At 39.9% G+C, this 20,196-nt stretch overlaps 1 long non-coding RNA gene across 1 annotated transcript in view; it reads left to right on the top strand.

The window, feature by feature from the left end:
• Positions 1–12,584: 12,584 nt before the first annotated feature.
• LOC123023718 overlaps positions 12,585–20,196 on the top strand; it is a 17,054-nt gene continuing 9,442 nt past the window's right edge. The window contains exon 1 of the long non-coding RNA XR_006414783.1: positions 12,585–12,706. This is a non-coding gene — a long non-coding RNA (uncharacterized LOC123023718). The remainder of the gene's footprint in view (positions 12,707–20,196) is intronic.

The following is a 20,196-nucleotide window of genomic DNA, read 5'->3' as shown; positions in this document are numbered from 1 at the left end:
TTTCAAGATCAAAACCAGCTATTTTCATTGGGCAGTATAGCAATTAGGCAACATGGTACTACCATTCCTAGTGAACCTGTTTTATGTGCAAAAGTACCCACTCTTTAATATCTCCAAATGGTTAGAAAAGACATATATGAAGTCCTGGAAGGTGGAGAACCTCTATCATCATTGCCAGGAACACTGAACTAAATGGACCAATAGCCTGACAAGTAAGGCTCCCTATGAATACTTCCTTTGGAATTTCATCTGACCTAACCAACAAATAAAGGTTCTAAATGAACAAAAATGAAAGTCTCACGAACTACTCATATAAATCAGATCAAGGAGCACATCTCATTAAGAAGAAATCATCCTTGGCCTTTTCATTGCAGAGTTCTTTAAAGAACTGATGAGGAAGAGGGAAGGAAGACATTTGAGGAGAACGAATTATGAATGTGTTGCTGTCTGAGTACACTGCATAGTTCAGTAACTGTCTTATTGCTGTGGGAAAGGAATCCATTTGTAGGCTGTAAATAAGTAGCCTTGAATCTTCCATGGTAACAGTGTTTTTAATACGCCATTTCAGGGTTTCAGGAATGCTGATCAAAAAGTCAGACAGTATGTTGCCTTTTCTTTTAAAAAATATAGTATGGTCTAGGAATGCTGAAGACGAGTGAAAATCAATTTATTCCATCATAATACTTCTATTTAAAATCTATTCTCAAGGTTATACTTAAAGCACCTAATCATTAAAAAAGAAAAGGAAAAATACTTCTCATAGCAGTGTTAATCAAACAAACAAATAAACCAAAGGGTAATCATGTTACTGAAGCATTTGAAAGAACTCACAATGAACATATTGTTTTCTTGATAATATGCCAATGGAATTTATCACATTTCAAGTCAATGTCCATTTTGTAGAATGACTACTGTATATTTCAACAGGAGCTAAACCACATCAATAAACTTGAGAGTTTGGAATAGCCACTCTGGGAGACAATCAAGGGCAAGAAACTGTACTAGCCAGAAGGGAATTATGTATTGATAATTATTTAGAGGGTTAGGTTAAACAGCACCACTAAATCACAGTCCAAGTTTCAATGGCCCTTGTTGGGGATCTATTGAAAGCAGGGATGTGGATTCTATTATTTACAGATTGTACACACAGAACTGAAAATAAGACAGGCAACAAAGATGCTGTTTCAGATAAACAAGTGTGTTTATTCCAGGATTAGTAGTGACAAGAATTATCAACAATACATGTGTTTTTAAGGACTAGGTCACACATGTATATCATCACCTAGTGAGTCTAATATCAAGAGATGAGTTTCATTTGTGAATGATGTATTTAATGTATTTAAGACATAATGTGAGAGAGTGTCAGTAGAAGAACATAATATCCAGGAACGTTGGCATGGGAAAGGCTTTCTTTTACAGCTCTTGGCTTAAAGTTATGAAGCAGTTGAAATGCTGAACTTAATATAGCTCTCTAAAAACTGGTAAGCAATGTATCCAATGCTGTTTCTATATTTTGAACTAATCTCAGTTTCTGAACCATCTTCAAATTCAGCCTTACCTACAATGTTTTAAAGCAGTCTATGCTGGATGTTTAAAGGATGGAACATACCTGGTAGGCACAGCTGTGTACCAGCCTAAGGTTCCAGAAACTTTTCAGTGCCACTTAGGAACTTACACGTCAAAGAAACAAAGCTGAATCAAGGATTTTCAACTGCATAAATTCCATGTGTCTGTTCTTTGGTACAGACAAATAGACAGCCCTTGAGCTCCATGCCACCGTATCGATAGTGCCTAACATCTGGCAATGGTGCACTCTTTATGTAATTTCTCTGTGTTTTTAAGTGGGTTAACATAGAGACACCATAGAATAGCATTTTAAAATAAAATTCAATGTGATTGGATTTATTGCAAATTGCCCACACAAGGCTATACCTGCACTACACAGGAATTCAAGATGGTGCTGAATATTGATTACATGTTAATACAAAAGTAATTATATTGACACAAACTAATTGCTCATTTAACTAGTGTAGTTCTTTTAAAAGTAACAATGCAGTTCTACTCAAAAAGCCCAGATGTGGATTATGGTCATTGAGTCAAAGACACAACAGTATTTACTACATATTTACACTGGCCCAATAGCCAAAGCTCTGAGGGTGGTTTACTAAACAAATGAGATGCTAGATCTCATTCATTTGAGCCAAGCCAAGTCAATGCAAATACAAATGCAAATACAAGCTTGACAATGGCATTGGTGAGAAGGAGTGCTAAGTATTCTTGCTGTGTCCTCTGGCTGTCTGCCTATCAAGCAAGTAAGTGGTACAGTGATGAGAAAGGGGATGCAGCATAATAGCAACTGGAAACAATGGCAGTGGGAACATAGATTCACTGAGGGAGGCGATCACTGATTTGCCCAAAAGATTGCAAAAGACTTCATCTGGGCCTGGCACTACTTGGAATATAAATTATCTCAGCAGTCTGCCTCCTTCTGGATACTATGATATTTATATGGGAAAAAGACAAACCAATAAGCATCTTAAGTAAATTATTAACAGATATATTATTTGGAATTAATTCATAAATGAATTCATAGCACAGGTTAAAAAACACATTTGGCTTTTATACTGTAAGATCTTGCATTAATATCCTTATGGTTTAGATCTCAGTATAGATCTTTACTTCCTATGCCATTCAGTGAATTCATATGATAGATCTTTCCTAATACAAAGTAAGGGAGGTTCACAGAAAATGCATTGAAAATATGTGTGAAAATATGTGTGAGAAGGTGTTTTCTTCTGCTACCTTGTTCTGTGCTTTTCTAGTTTCAAATGCTCAGACTGCACATTCCAGCCAGGTTTCTCATGCAAAGGCTTTCTCGGTTTGATGAAGAATTCTGTACCACTTATCCTGGGTGTATATCCTTGTTTGCACCCCAACCTCCCACCGCCACATATGTGTTGTCAAGAAGAACCACCTGGCTATTCCCACAAATGTGCTTTCACCATTTTGGTGGGTTTCATGCAGAGCATCTTTTATCTATAAACTGCTATATTAAATACTTCCTGTGCATAGGCAATGTGAGAGAGGCACAGGACTTGAGAAATGAGGATGCTATGAAACCATTCTTATTATGCTACATTGCAGGCATTCTTATTCTGTACATGATAATACTTCTGATCATAACATTCTCCTCTGTGTGTGCATTCTTGAAATTTGGCTTCCAATGATTTGCTTCTTTGTTTTGTCATTATGAGCAAATACAATAAATCTAGTCATAATATGTCGGTCTGTCACTTCAGAAATACATCCTTTGGGACATTGCAGATGTCATTTTATGGCACACCTCTGCATCACAGATGAAAGCAATGCACCTGCTAAAAAATGCAATTCGTGGGAAGACAGGAATGTTTGATGCCTGAATGACTAAAATAGTGTTAGTCTAGATGGGAGTGGCTTTAGGGGGCAAAAAAAATTTCACTTGCACTTGATTATAGGGAACCTGTGTAGAAATGTGATTACCTTATTATGACACATCCACTGCATGGCTTGTACAACAACAATGCTTCCATTAAAAATGGAAATTTCAGGATTGATCAAGGGAACTTGATTGGAAAACAATGTATCATGGCTCTTCAATTTTTGACTGCCAGACAAATGATCCATGAGATATATTCAGTTTTGCTGGCAAATTAAAGCTGATGAAAACAGTGAATAAATACCAACATGGAAATACTGATAATTCAGCCTGCATCAAATTTTTGCCCTGTATTAGGAAATGCTCCAGGTTCTGGAATGTGATAAAATGAGTAGTCTGACAGCTTTGGCCAGATGTACAGGGATGAGCCTTGAATAATAAAAGTGATGGTATTGTATAGAGAAAAGAGTGCGACTAAGAGATAGGTGATTATGTGAAATAAGATGGGCATCATGTAATTATTCTAACATTTCTGTTTATTCCATTTTCAGGTTCAAAGAAGCATCTTTCTCATCTGTGATAGATACTCTGGTATCACGTCTGGCAGCAGATGGTCACCTCTCCATGAATTCCCAATCTGCTAAAAGAAATGGCTCAAAAAAGAACAAACCAAATAGGACAACTGCCTTGTTATTCAATGCATAGTTATAGATTCAAGAAAATACTGTAATGTTTTAGATACTAAATAAGAACAGAATATGTGGATGATCAGGTGAAGTTCTCCAGCACTTGACAAGGTCCTCCATAGAACAGTTTATTGTTCATCTCTCATTGATTTGTACTCATGTTAGCGAACACAGTTTGTTATATCAACTGGAAAATTGCAAGGAAGTGAACAGCTAAAAATAGGAAAGTTTTGTAAACAATTTCCAAATCTGTGCTAATTTTCTTTACGCTCCAAACCATGGGTGATTTATCATGTACACATTTTGAGAAAGTTGTATATTTTAAAAGTATTCTTTTTATAAATATGCAGACAAGTTCAAGAATTGGCAAATATTTCATCTAAAATAATTGCCTGTCCACATTTGGCAATGTGAATCTAACATTTTAAAGTTAGATTGAACTGAAATTCTAACTAGTGAACTGAAATTCTCAGATTCTCCCTACCCTGTTATTCTTCATTACAATAGAAGTATAAATTTTGAGAAATTCAACATCCATGTTTATCTGGTTGACAACTGCCCCTCCAGAAAAGAACAGCCGGATAGGCAAATCTTTGCCAAATGAGACTGTGGAGGTTGTTCATTTTGTGTTTAGTTTTGTTTCCAGATATTATGGGATCAAATCTCTCTCTCAGTCTCATTCTCTCTGAGTTAGTCAGCTTCAGGCAAGAGATAAATAGGTCAGAAGTTTAATGTTTTGTTAGAATATAATTCCTGGTTCAAGTAACCAAGAGATTTGTACACTTCAACAAAGGTGAGAAGACTGGTTGGAGTTACAGTCCAACTGAAGCCAGAAGTTGCCTACCCCATGATCTAAATCCATTTTAGTCTGCCTGTAGGCCTGGGTTTCTTCTTCATGGCTCACTGCCTTGTTGTGGCGAAGGGGCTTGCATAGCTCAATGAAGCTTTGAGCTATGCTGTACAGGGGCACCCAAGACAGACAAGTCATAGGAGAGAGCTCTGACAAAGTGTGATCCACTGGAGAAGGAAATGGCAAACCACTCCAGTATCTTTGCCATGAAAACCCCATGGACAGTACCAAAAGGCAAAAAGATATGACACCGGAAGATGAGCCCCTCAGGTAGGAAGGTGTCCAATATGCTACTGGTGAAAAGAGGGCTAGTACTAGTAGCGCCAGAAAGAATGAAGTGACTGGGTCAAAGCCGAAAGGACACTCAGTTGCTGATGTATCTGGTGGTGAAAGGAGAGTCTGATGCTGCAAAGATCTATACTCCATAGGAACCTGGAATGTAAGATCCATGAATCAAGGCAAGCTGGATGTGGTCAAACAAGAGATGACAAGACTGAACATCGACATCTTAGGAATCAGTGAACTAAAATGGACAGGAATAGGTGAATTTAATTCAGATGACCATCAGGTATACTACTGCAGGCAAGAATCCCTCAGAAGAAAAGGAGTAACCTTCATAGTCAATAAAAGAGTAGGAAAAGCGGTACTGGGATACAATCTCCAAAATGACAGAATGATCTCAGTTCGAATCCAAGGCAAACCATTCAACATCACAGTAGTCCAAATCTATGCCCCAACCACTGGTGCTGAAGAGGCTGAGGTTGACCAGTTCTATGAAGGCCTACCACACCTTCTAGAATTAACACCAAAAAATGATGTCCTTATCATCATGGGGGATTGGAATGCTAAAGTAGGAAACCAAAAGATAACAGGGATAACAGGCAAGTTTGGCCTGGGAGTACAACATGAAGCAGGGCACAGGCTGGTAGAATTTTGTCAAGAGAATACGATGGTCATAGCAAACACTCTTTTCCAACAACCCAAGAGACAACTCTACACATGGACATCACCAGACGGTCAACACAGAAATCAGATTGACTATGTGCCCTGCAGCCAAAGATGGAGAAGCTCTATACAGTCAGTAAAAACTAGAGCAGGAGCTGACTGTGGCTCAGATCATGAGCTTCTCATTGCAAAATTTAGGCTTAAGTTGAAGAAAGTAGGGAAAAGCACTAGGCCACTCAGGTATGACCTAAATCATATCCCTGATGAATATACAGGTGACAAACAGATTTAAGGAATTAGATCTGATAGACAGAGTGCCTGAAGAACTATGGATGGAGGGTCACAACATTGTACAAGAGGTAGCAACTAAAACCATTCCAAAGGAAAAGAAATGCAAGAAAGCAAAATGGCTGTCCGAGGAAGCTTTACAAATAGCTGAGGAAAGACGGGAAGCAAAAGGCAAGGGAGAAAGAGAAAGATACAAACAATTGAATGCAGAATTCCAGAGAATAGCTAGAAGAGATAAGAATGCCTTCTCAAATGAACATTGCAAAGAAATAGAAGAAAACAATAGAATAGGGAGGACCAGATATCTCTTCAAGAAAATTAGAGATATGAAGTGAATGTTTCATGCAAAGATGGGCATGATAAAGGGCCAAAATAGCAGGGACCTAATAGAGGCAGAAGAGATTAAGAAGAGGGGGCAAGATTACACAGAAGAACTATACAAGAAAGAGATTAACACCCCTGATAACCATGATGGGGTGGTCACTGTTCTCGAGCCAGACATCCTGGAATGTGAAGTCAAATGGGCCTTATGAAGTCTGAGGAACAACAAAGCTAGTGGAGGTGACAGCATTCCAGCTGAGCTATTCAAAATCCTAAAAGACAATGCAGTAAAGTGCTACACTCAATATGCCAGCAAATTTGGAAAACTCAACAGTGGCCACAGGATTGGAAAAGGTCAGTTTACATTACGATCCCAAAGAAGGGCAATGTCAAAGGATGTTCAAACTACTGAACCATTGCACTCATTGCACATGCTAGCAAAGTTATGCTCAAAATCCTACAAGCTAGGCTCCAGCAGTATGTGGACTGAGGATTTCAAAGAGGGAGAGGAACTAGAGATCAAATTGCCAACATAAGCTGGATCATGCAGAAAGCTAGGGAGTTCCAGAAAAGCATTTACTTCTGCTTCATTGACTATGCTAAAGCCTTTGCTTGTGCGGATCACAACAAATTGTGGCAAGTTCTTAAAGAGATGGGAGTACCAGACCATCTTATTTGTCTCTTGAGAAACCTATATGCGGGTCAAGAAGCAACAGTGAGAACTGGACATGAAACCACTGATTGGTTCAAAATTGAGAAAGGAGTTCGGCAAGGCTGTATACTGTCTCCCTGCCTATTTAACTTATATGCAGAGCACATCATGAGAAAGGCGGGGCTAGATGAATCACCAGTTGGAATTAAGATTGCTAGGAGAAATATCAACAACCTCAGATATGCAGATAATACCACTCTCATGGCAGAAAGTGAAGAGGAACTAAAGAGCCTCTTGATGCGCGTGAAGGAGGAGAGTGCAAAAGTTGGCTTGAAACTCAACATTAAGAAAACTAAGATCATGGCATCCAGTCCTCTCACTTCCTGGCAAATAGATGGGGAAGAAATGGAGGTAGTGACAGATTTTATTTTCCTGGGCTCCAAGATCACCACAGACGGAGACTGCAGCCAAGAAATTAAAAGATACTTGCTCCTGGGGAGGAAAGCTATGGCAAATCTAGACAGCAAACTAAAAAGCAGAGACGTCACCTTGCTAACAAAAGTGCGTATAGTCAAGGCTATGGTTTTCCCAATTGCAATGTATGACTGTGGGTGCTTGAGGAGACTCCTGCGAGTCCCTTGGACCGCAAGGCAATCAAACTGGTCAGTCCTAGAAGAGATCAACCCTGACTGCTCTTTAGAAGGCCAGATCCTGAAGATGAAACTCAAATACTTTGGCCACCTAATGAGAAGGAAGGACTCTTTGGAGAAGAGTCTAATGCTGGGAACAATAGATGGCAAAAGAAGAAGGGGACAGCAGAGAATGAGGTGGCTAGATGGAGTCACTGAGGCAGTTGGTGTGAGCTTAGGTGGACTCTGGGAGATGGTGGAGGACAGGAAGGCCTGGAGGAATGTTGTCCATGGGGTCGCGATGGGTTGGACACGACTTCGCGACTAACAGCAACAGGTCTGGGTTGGGGTCTGAGACAGCTTAACTCACCTTGGTAAATGATGTATACCAGGAATTCTACAGGGGAGATACTCTCTGTTGATTCTGCTGGACCTGTGCATGGTATTGGTATTCTCAACCATGGTATACTTCTGCATTGCCTAGTAGGGATGTACTAGGGAAGTACCATTGTATGATAGTTATGGCCCATCTTTTAAGATTGGTTTTAGAAGATAATATTGGGAGGACCTTTTTGACCCCTTGGTTATCAGTGTACAGTGTTCCGCATGGTTCAGACCTGTCCATCATATTATTTAGCTCTCAACAAAACTGCTGAGAGAGACTACATGGAGATTTGGGGTGTGCTGACATCATTATGCTAACAACACACAGCTACATTCAATTTTATGTCAATCCACACCAGGATATTTTGAACTGGAGCATGGAGGCAACTAAGGACTTGATTAGGACTAATAAACTCAGCCTTGACCTGGTCAAGACAGAAAAACTGCAGATCAAGTGACAAATGGACTCTGGCATAAGGATTTAAGTTCTTTTGAAGTGGCTAGCATTCCATTTGAAGAACTGAGCTACAGTTTACAGTAGAGGTTTTAATCAGGTGGCTATGCCTTTTCCCAGCTTGGACTGGTGCACCAGTTGTGTCCACTCCTCCTGAGGTCAGACCAAGCCATTATGTCAAATGGCATAGTTACATGTAGTTTGGATTACTGCAATATATTCTTACCTGGGGAAACTGCAACTGGACTAGAATGCAGCCCTGAGAATACTACTGAGTGCTTACTTGATACACATGCCACATCCGTCCTGTGAGGATTGCAGTTGTTACCAACTGTCTGTTAGGCATAATTCAGTGTGTTCATGATTGACTTTAAATTAACCAATTAACAGGAAATTGGTTAAATTCAGATGACATCAGGGGCCACTTGCACCCAGACCACCCTGCCCTGCTGAGAGAGATTGGAAAAGCATTCCAATAAGGAAGCTGTTCTCTGCATCCCAACTGCAGTGGAAGTATGGCAGACTGGGACAAGAGGAAGTAATCTCCATGAGTATGTCTAAACTGTGGAATTGTTTGCCCCAGGAAGCTACTGAGCTCCCCCTTGAACAACATTTCAGCACATGACATATATTTATTCTATCAAATTGGGGAGCTTTATCAGACATCTTCACTGTGTATGCTGTATCAGTTTTTATTATACTGTTGTTTTAGTGTTTAGTCATATTTTATTTTATTATTGGTTTTAATTATCCTTGGTCATGCTGAGTGGTGCCTAAGTACCAGAAGGTGGGGTATATTTTATGTAAATAATTGTAAATAAATATTAGCATCTGGGTGAAACTGGCCAAAGAGCAAGATATTAGGAATGAGAATGCAGAGAAGGATGAAAAAGCGATGTTCATGATTGCCAGGATTTTCTGACACCATCTCAATGCTTGCCTAACTGTTTGCTCTGCACAAATGAGAAACTTGTGCAGATCAAGCTACAACTGAATGGAAGATTTGTTCAGGTTTCCCAATAAACCTTTCCTCACCTTCTAGTGTGGTTCCTCTTAACTCAGGCACACAAGAAAAGCTACTAAAAATCTGCTTTTTAGTGAGTAACCTCTTCCTTTGCTTAGCACATGTTTTAAACTGTCTAAGATGAAATTTTCTGTATGAATAGTTTGGGAACAGTAAGCTATTTTTGACTAAGCAAGTTTGTTTCACAGCTGAAATGAAGTGTGTCTTGTGAAATGTGGAAAACCATGTGGCAAGTTAAAATCAGATTAATAGAAGCATGTTATTAATTTTCATGACAGTTAATAAATTACTTTGCTTATGTGCATGTGTGTATGTGCATGGAAAAATAGAATCTCCTCCTCCTGCTGCTCCTGTTCCTCCTCCTCTTCTTAATAACATCACTCAGATTTTGCCCTTGCTTGGATACAAGTATCCATAGCCATGCTCTTCATTGCAATCCACAGTGAGCATATGCCAGTTTGGTTAACCTCCTTGAAATGTGCCAGCTGTGTGTTGTTTTGTGCTATTTTGAAGGATTGGATGCTTTTTTGGAGGAACATTCCTAAATGCAGAGTCATTGATGATAGCTATAATTGTAACTCACAACAGAAACTCAACAGAGTATGTGTCAACTGTGATGCAAGAACACTTTTTGTTTAGGGAACATTCTTCCACTTTTTGCAAATGTCTTAGCCAATCAGCCAATCAGTCCTAGTTGAAGTTTCATACATGATTTCTTTTACCTGAAACGTACAGATGGTAGTTTTGTTCATATGAAATATTATTAGAGCTGATGTAGTAGTCTGAGTGTCAGACTTAGACTGGGAAGTCCAAGGTTAAAGTCTTCAATCAGAGATGAAGTTCCTTGGGTGACTTTCTCTCAGACCAACCTATCTCACAGGGTTGTTGTGAAGACAAAATGGAGGAACAGAGGACAATATAAGTAGCCTCTAGCTCCTTCATGGAAAGCTAGGCTCTAAAGAAATAGTACAGTGACAGGTATAAAGAAGGAGGCAGGGAGATTGGCCCTCTCTGCATTCAGCTGAATAGAAGCTGCACAGCACCCGTAGTCCTAATTTTTGCATGCCTGCATTGGTTCCTGATTACACAGAAAGAAATTTGTGTGTGCATCTTGCACACTTACAGGCCTTACACTGAGTGGGCCCAGAGTAAAGGGAATAGGCAGAATCCTGCTTATCCATCCATGCACTCATATCCATAGATCTGTTTGGAGAGCAGAAGCAGAGAAAATAGAACCAATTAATTCTGACAAATAACTCTTACAGCAGATGCCTATATGTTTAAGCTTGTTGAGTGATGACATTCCTTTTCTTGTCTTGTCTTCTTTCTATGGGTGTTGGCAGAAATTCATTCTGTTCTTAAGCTTTAATGAATCAAAGCAGCTGTTGATCAAAAAGGAGTAAATAAAATTGTGAAATTTTAAGGAAAATAATGAAGTGAATTTCTAACATGTTTTAGTATAGACAGTTGTAAATATTTAATAGGCAAACTGAAGTTAAAAAGGAGACATCACCAGTTCATTATTCCTTCTTTTCATTCTTTATTGTGTACAGTTTTAGAGTACATAGATAATAGCTAAAGTTTGTAAGGTACCATAATCTAGATATTGATGTTTCCTATACAATAAAGGCATTTGGAAACCATCCCATGCCCTCTAGGCAGCATCTGAGGGGCCATAGGATATTTCAGATTCCCAGATCTAAGCTCAAAGACAGTGCTTTGACCTCAAAGTTATAAACTGAAGCTCTGCCTTTTCCCAAGCCTGACATGGAAGGAGCCTCACCAACTGGTTTCTGATTTCATGAAGTAACTTCATACTTGTGGAAAAGGGGGCCATTCTGATAGGAAAAAAGTGGAAAAGACTTTAAGAGGCCAGAATATAAGGTATCCCAGTGGTCTTCTTATCTTCCTTGACATTTTGCTGTCAGATGGGGAAAAAAACTGCCTAGCAAAAATGCAAGTAAAAGGATGGAGAAGTAAATATCATCTCAGTCACTTTCTTTGTTGCACCGAATGCCTGTAACTGTCCAAATTTGATTGCTTATGATCATCAAAATAGGTTAACCAACGTAAGAATATAAAAATATAAGAAATGTTATGCTGGATCAGACCAATGTTCCCTCTAGTCCAGCATTCTGTGCACATAGTGGCAAACCAGCTGCCCACAGCATCATCAAGCAGGATGCACATCTCCACCTGCCCAAACACCCCATCCACTGGTATATGCAGTCATGCTGCTTCTGGTAAAGAAGGTACTATATAGACATAGTTAAAAGCCATCCAGATTTCTGGCCATCACCACTTCAGCAAATTCCATAGTTTAACTATACAGTGTATGAAGAAGTACTTTTTATCTGTTCTAAACTTCCTATCAGTCAGATTCAAGGGATGAACCCAGGTTCTAGAATTATGGAAGAGAGAGAAAAATGTCTCTTTCTCTACTTTATTCATACTATGCATTATTTTAAACACATATATCCTGTCTCCCCTTTCTGACTGTTTTCGATGTCAAGCAGTCCCAGTTTTTGTAGCTGCTCTTCATAGGGAGCTGCTTCAGCCCACTGGTCAATGTTGATGCCCTTCTCTGTTTTCAGTTATGTCCTTTTTCAGGTAAGGTGACCAGAACTGAACACAATATTCTAAGTGCGGTCATACCAAAGATTTGCATAAGGAGAGGAAGGTATTAGCACATCTGTTTTCTATTCTGTTCCTAATTATCCCTAGCATGGAGTTTGCCTTCTTCACAGCAGCTGAGCACTGGCCCACCATTTTATTTAGATGTCTACCACTACACCAAGATCCCTTTCTTGCTCAGTCATTGCTAGCTCAAAATCCCATCAGCAGAATGTTTGGATTTTTTGCTCCACCATGCATTACTTTGATATTTGCTTATATTGAACTGCATTTGCCATTTTGATATCCATTTTTTTCAGCTTGGATATCTCTTTTTGGAACTACTCACAATCCATTTTAGTTTTAACCACCTAAACAGCTCAGTGTCATCAACAAACTTGGCTATTTCACTACTTACTCATAATTCCAGATCATTTATGAATAGGTTGATAGCATTCATCCTAATTTAGAACCTTGTGAGACTCCAATGGTGACATTTTTACATTGGGAGAAGTTGTAAAGTATTCCCACCCTCTTTAAGCAGTTACTGATACAAAAGAGGACCCCTCCCCCCTTTGTAGTCCATGACTGCTTAATTTGCTCAGGAGACTTTGGTGATGAACTTTTGGAAGTGCAAGTAAACAGTGTCTACGGGATGACTCCTGTCTTCATGCTTTTTGACACTGTCAAGGAAGTCCAATAGGTTGGTGTGATGAAACTTTTCCTTGTGGAATCAATGCTGTTCTTTTTTATCAGGGTTTGTCCCTCTGTGTGCTTACCTAATTCCATCTTTAATCATGCTTTCAAATGTTTACTCAGAAACATGTTAAGCTAACTGGACTGTAATTTCCCACGTTCTGAAAATTGGTGTTACACTGTGCAGTCTCCAGTCCTCTGGTTCAAGGGCTGATTTAGGGGCATATTAAATATTTGGTAAGAAGGTTAGCAATGTCATGTATTAGTTCTTTGAGAACTCTAGGATGAATACCATCTGGACTGGGTGACCTGCTGACTTTCAGTTTGACAGTACATTTGAGAATTTCGTCTTTTGTCACTACTGTTTGTCCTAATCCCTTGGACTCCCTTCCAGAATACATAAGCTCAGGGACAGGTATCTGGTCTTCATCCTCTGCTTTAAGAACGGACGAAAATAATTCATTCAGTTTCCCTGCAGCTTCTAATCCCTCCTGCCCCCAGTGCTCCCTCAATTCCATTATCATCCAGAGACCCAACTGCTTTCTCAGCTGCTTTCTTTCTTTGATATATTTAAATAATTTTAAATAATTATATAGTGTTGTAAGTAATGTGTTTTTCTGATTGTCTGCTTACAACTCCCTTGGGCAAGTTTGTGGTCCTTTCTGGTCCCCCTTCCTCAATTCCCCCAATTTGGACAAAACTTCCACTTTTTGAAAGAAGCTTTATTTTCCCTAATAGCATTCTTGACTCCATGCATTAACCATGCTGGTGATTTCATGGACTTTGTACTAACTCTCCTTACCTGGAGTATGCATATTACCAGTACCTCTATTATAGTGTTGTTGAGTAATTTCAATCTGAAGTGATTTAAATTTCATGATTCCCCTCTTCAGCTTCTTCTTTACCAGTTCTCTCTCTTTCAAGAAGTTTCCTCTTTTGACATCAAAGACAAATTTGACCTCTTTAGCAGCCTTCCCCTAACCATATAGGAAATCTAATACTAGAATAGTCACTGTTTCCTATTGGCTCAACAACTTTTACATCCTGTATTAACTTCTGGGTGGCTCCACTTAGGACTAAATCCAGGATTTTCTCCCCTCTGTTTGGTTAAATGACTAACTGCTTTAGGGCACAGCCATTTAGGACATCAAAAAGCTTTACCTCTGTGTTAGAACTGGAATATGCATTTATCGTCAATGTATAGGTAATTGGTCCCTCCATTATTACAGTACTGCCTTGATGGAGTCCTCCCTGATTTTATTCCCATCAATAAAATAGTGAAGCAGTTTTTTCTTAGACATCGCTCTCAGTGAGGAGGCCCAGTCTCTCAGGTCAAGCACAAAACAGAGCAGACTGCAGCAGACATTTCAATTTCTTTCATATTCCCATAACATGCACAGAGTGCAGTCCTTTAGAGCCAATAAACTTTAACATGCAAAACCACAATTACAGCCTGAAAAAGGAGCTGCACTTACTTATAGACCTAGAGGAACTTACTGTAATATAAAGTGGGAAAAGTCACAATTTACTTCTTTCCTCATCCTCTTTGGTATCTTTCTTTATAGAATGTTGCAAAGGTGCACGAAAGCACTCTAAAATCAAGAAGTCTCTGAAAGGTCTCTAGTAGGTACGAAGGAGATAAGGATTCTATTTTTCTCATCTTACAGTCAGCCTTGTTGACTTGACCTTCAGGAATGAACTCAATGGACACACATAGGTGACATATAGAACTCCAACTGAAAAGGTCAAGTAAGCTGCCAGCACACTTTTCCTGCTGAGACACCTTTAGGAGCTATTGAATATGTGCATTTTGTCAAGAGTCAGAGGCATTTGTGACATGAGGGACTTTGTGGCAAGGGAAGGGTGTTCTGAAACCTATAATACATCACTTCTGAGTCTGCTGTAAATAGGACTGTGAGTGTTTCCATATGGAATATAACTGGAATCAAAGCAGCTTGTTCTTTTCTTCAATCAGTCCAGGGCCCTGAAAAGCTTTTTGCAGTTTTGCAAATGTGATGGTTTTCACAGCACATTACTGCCAATCTAGTACCCTTTCCAACAATTTCCAGATTTTTTGTTTTCAAAGGAATACCTGAAAAAAGTCAAATTCCATTAAGCATGTTATTTTGGATTACATGTGCTGCATTTCATTTAATGTTCAGGCAGGTATCATGATACCATTTTGATCAAGGAAAAAGGAAATCCACACAAAACCTGTGAATATCTGAAGCAATAATATCATAACAAAACCATGGCAGATCAGACCAATGGTCTATCAAGTTCAGCACTTTGTTCACACAGCGACTGGATGGGCATGAGATTTCCACTTGCCCAAGCTCCTCAGCAACTGGTGTAGGCAGGCATGCCACCTTTGATAATGGAGGTAGCACATAGGCAGCAATGCTAGTAGCCACCGATAACCTGCTTCTCATGAATCTGTGTAGTCCCCCTTTAAAGCCATCCAGACTGGTGGCCATCCAGACTGGTGGCTTTTAAAACCATCCAGACTGGTGGCCATCACTACTTCTTATGTCAGTGAATTCCATAATTTAACTATCATGGGCTATACATGGAGACAACCTGCACTAGGCACTTTTATTGGCATTGCAATGCCTGATCCACCGGTGTCTCACATGATATTCACCACAATACACCCTCCTCACATTATTTCTACCAAAACGTCCTGGACTTTTTCATGCCTGTTTTATCATGGATTTTTATGTGTTGTGGTTTTGTCCCACTATATGCAAGCATGTCCTGCATGTATACTACTGTTCAAGGACTAGGAAGTATGGTTTCAGTTAGCTTTTTGCCTGTGGGGTGGAAGAGGAAATGTCCTATTGGCAAAAGGCAGCAACCTGAAGGTCCTTTACTTGCTTTTCCACCTCCTTTTCCATACCAACAATGAGAAAAGGTGATTCCAGGTGATTTGGATAGGGTTAGGACAAACCCTATTGGAATCTATTGCTCCAAGCATACATGGTTATCCCCTTGTGCTCAGCTAAGTCATCTAAAATGAGCTGAGCTGAGAGGAAGTTTATGAATACTCATGGAGCCCTGGCTGGATTATTGGCAACCTTCTTCAGCATCAGGTGCAGGAGAGAGGAGGGCTATTAGCAGACACATGGGGCTCCTTTCCTTGTGAGCTCCCCAAGACTGACCTTCAGAGTCAGATGCAGTCACCCAATTGGCAACTGCACCTGATGTGGCTTGCTCAGTGCGTTGGGCACAATTCCCTGTGAGCATCCCATGAATGCTAAGTACATTCACCAGGAAATGAGGTCAGGACTGCTGCAAATTCGTTAGAGTCCAGGGAGTCAAACCCAGGGAATCCAATGCATTCCTTTCCCCCCACAGATCTCATGGATTCCTATCAGTATAAAGCCACTGTCAAGCATGCAAACTTTAGAACAGACCATCAAGCCTCTCTTCAGGGTACTTTCCAGGAAGCCAAAGGTACCTTGCATAATGCCAGAGCCAGGTACAGATGACACAACAGACCAAGAACTGTAAGAAATCACCATGGCTACTCATGATCTACAAACCTGCCAGCTCCTCTCTCTCTCTCTTTGATGTGCATATGCTACTTCCTACCCAATCAGGGAAAACGTGGCTTCTCTTCAAACCTTCCTGACTGTCTCTTTTGTACGGTTGCTCAAGAAACAACCAGCTGAAATGTATGTCTACTCAAAACAAACCAGATTATCTTCAGTCATTTTACTTACAAATACTTTATACTGATTTCACTAGGACTAACTTGCAAGAAATGATGCATAGAAAGGATAATTGTTTGTTCATGGGTGGAGAGAATGGGGGAGGGCGCTTTCTGGTTCCACTGGTTTTAGTCCACAGAGGTTGGAAGGTCAGGAACAAGCCACAACACCCTTTCTCCTTCTCTGTGATGCTTCTGTGAGGGGTAGGAGGAGCTTTCAATTATTATTTCCTTTCGTATCACTGACCTTTTGTTTTTCATGCCTTCACAAAGCCAATTGAGCTAAAACAAGCATGAGGAAACCAAATGAATCAGGGCTTTTTTCCTGCATGCATCTTCTTTTCAGCTCCCCCAGCTTCTCTGACAATTGTACTTGTGTGTGACACAAGTTTATAGTGTCATTGTGCTAATGCTTTATTAGCATGCACTCCAACTGTGATAAATGCATTTGGTATGAGTACTGTAATTGTGTTTCCTCATAAATGGAAGGGACTATAGCATAGATCACCCCAAGAAGGAACTTGCCTCATGGTTTTAGTGTTGAAAGGGACATGTAGTTCCTATGGAGATCATCCCTTGTTAATGTTCCATCTTTTGTTCTAATGGTGGTCTATCCTTGAAAGTAAGAATGTGTGGAAGCTCCATGGAATCTTTCCCTGTAGAAATTGTGGACTTCCTTTCATGCTGAGGTGTGTCTGACAAAGTAGGCCAAGATGAAGTGTGTGTACACTCATGGAGCGAAGGGTCATACAACCAGCAGCCTTCATCTGTGCCATATGCAGCAATACAAACAAAGGCTACTACACATGAGATAAAAGAGGTATATTGTTCATGTGGCATTCATGTAGGGCTCGATTCATCAGAGCTGGGCTGCATAATGGGTTGCAATATAGGCTGCAGAGCCCAAAGACAAGAAAAAACAAAACAGGGATGCCCTTGATAAGCATGCTTTTTTCATGTCATACATGTTAGCAGCACTGCCTGACTTAAGCAGCTTCCATGAGGCTCAGAATGATGTCCCACTTGATTCTCTCAATTCTGCCAGACAGAATTTGGGCCCAGGTTTTCCTATACAGGACCTTTTCAACTATTCGTTTCAATGTATGCTTCTTTTCTTCCCTTTGACACTCACTTCTTCAGGTATACTTTCAGGTCTTTTCATTCTTGCTCTTTTCCATGCTTTGTTTCTCTGGTCTTGTCTTTCCCAGTTATTTTGCCTTCTCATGTTTCAGTCAAGCATCCTTGCATATTTTTTCCTACTGTTTAGCTTTCATATTTAGGGTCTTAGTCTACCATCTTCCATCAGCCCTTCTAGCTTCATCCCCTACTTCCTTCTTCCCCGCACCCTGTTCACCCTACACTTCTTTCCTGACATTTAAAATCTTTCCAGCTGGTGATCAGCTGTCCAAGCTCAGCTCACTAAACCTCCCAAGAGAATCTCACACAGGATAAATAAGCAAAGCAAAGCAAAGCAGAAAACAAAGCAGAGCAGAGAATTATTCTGCCTTCATTGCCTCATGTAAAACTACAAGTAGCTAATCTGCCCATCAGAAAGTCAAATTATAATTGTTATCCTACAAACTCAGTGATATCACCTTTTCATCAAGACAGTGAAAGTAAATGGTGTTCAGGGGAATAGTTCAAGAATGGATACAACTTTTTCTCTTTAGGAACAGGGCAGGGGACAGGGAGGAAATTAGTATGTTGTGGGTTAATAGATGGATTCGGGACAGGACTTTTGTGGTACTTCACTTTATTCTTGGTAAATTGATTTGGGGTTGACCTGAGCAGGATATTACTTTGGGAAAATAATTTAAGAAGTGTTAAGGTGATTTGTGAGTAATGATGAATGGGGGAATTTAATTGAAGGGAAATAGATATGGAGTGGGCTTGTATCAGTATCTCAGTATCCCAGAACATCTAATATTATCTACTATCACGATAGGAAATACTGTGCTTTGGAAAGCACATTGAAGGCCATTAACTCAATTCAACCTAGAATCATTTTTATGCTGGGTTGTGCCCTAAGATATGTTCATGTGTTTGCATAAATCTAATGAGACTAAGTTCAAATGTTACAAAATTCTATGAGTTCTAATCAGATACAGCTTTCATACACAAACTGAGTGAGAGTTGGTACTATGCTCATATATAAAGCATCTGTGTACTCTTAGATCTAATTAGAAAGCAGAAGATGATGCACTGCACATCTTCACTTTATTTCCCCCTTTAAGCTTCATTTTAGTTGATGATCTTGTTTCGACTGATGGTAGCTAAGCAAACTATAGATTTATTCCACTAATTTTAAACTACTTCCACAGAATCCTGTGTGTGCACTAAACATGCACTTGTGACTTTTTCAGAGCTCATAGTCAATACATGGTCTTTATCAGTTTAACTTCTGATGCAGTGTTATTGGGAAGTTGCAGCACACAGACTTGATAGGAAATTAAGGCTGACCTTTATCTCAGTCCTGTCAGAAGCATGATGCAGTTTAGGAAAATGTGCCGATTTTATATGCAAATGTCTATACACGCATGAACAAGCGTTGTATAAATAGTCTTCAGCTGGAGTTAGTTGGGAAAGCTACATTGAGCCAATGATGTCCACTTACAGAGAGGGAAGAAATACTGCTAATTCCAGCTTCCACAAGTCCTGCAATGCTCAAAAACATAGGCCATTTCCTTATCCTGACTCAGACTATTGGTCCATATCCAGTAATTGACAATTATACTGAGCTACAAGTTGGAAACAAAAAATGATGGAACCAAGTGGAAGCTGCTTCCATCTAACCCTATAGTTTTAACACTGACTGCAGATGGTATATGCTAATATGCTCTCAGAAGACCAATGTATAAACTTCCAAACATTTCAAGAAGACCCACACCCTCATAAGGAATCTTTTGACATTGTATAATAAAGGACAATGGCTAAGAAAGTTATTCCCACCCAAAGGGATCACATTAAGAAACCATTGAAGAGGACAACACCACAAGGACAATTTTATTGAGGGTTACCATCATTCAAATGCACAAGTTAATGGATGTGGGGGATTAGCCCGATAAAAGATTCTTTTAGTGCTGAAATCAACTGGAGATGCTCCAACCTTCACTAAGTTAAGTGGGTGGATGAGGAAATTACCCACATTCTTGGCAATGCTGGACTCCAAGTCAAAAAGTAGTCTTCAAGAGTAGTAGTTTGGGATACACCAAAGCACTGTCCAGTGGATTAGGGCACGGTTGACTGACCAAAAGCAGAAGGTAACCATTAGCAGGGAATCATCGGGATGGCGGCCAATAACAAGTGGGGTACCCCAGGGCTCTGTCCTGGGGCTGATCCTGTTTAATTTTTTCATTAACGACATGGAAGAAGGGGTGAACAGTCTGCTGGTCAAATTCGCAGACGGCACTAAAACTGGAGCAGTGGCCACAACTGAGGAGCAGGTACTCCAGATGCAAAAGGATCTGGACAGACTATGGAAGTGGGCAGGAGACAACAGGATGGCGTTCAATGTGGATAAGTGCAAG

This window comes from Varanus komodoensis, unplaced genomic scaffold, assembly GCF_004798865.1.
Source record: "Varanus komodoensis strain SLA01 unplaced genomic scaffold, ASM479886v1 scaffold21, whole genome shotgun sequence".
NCBI classification, from domain to species: domain Eukaryota; kingdom Metazoa; phylum Chordata; class Lepidosauria; order Squamata; family Varanidae; genus Varanus; species Varanus komodoensis.
Note: the sequence above shows the minus strand (reverse complement) of the source record. Positions and strands in the feature narration are given on the sequence as shown.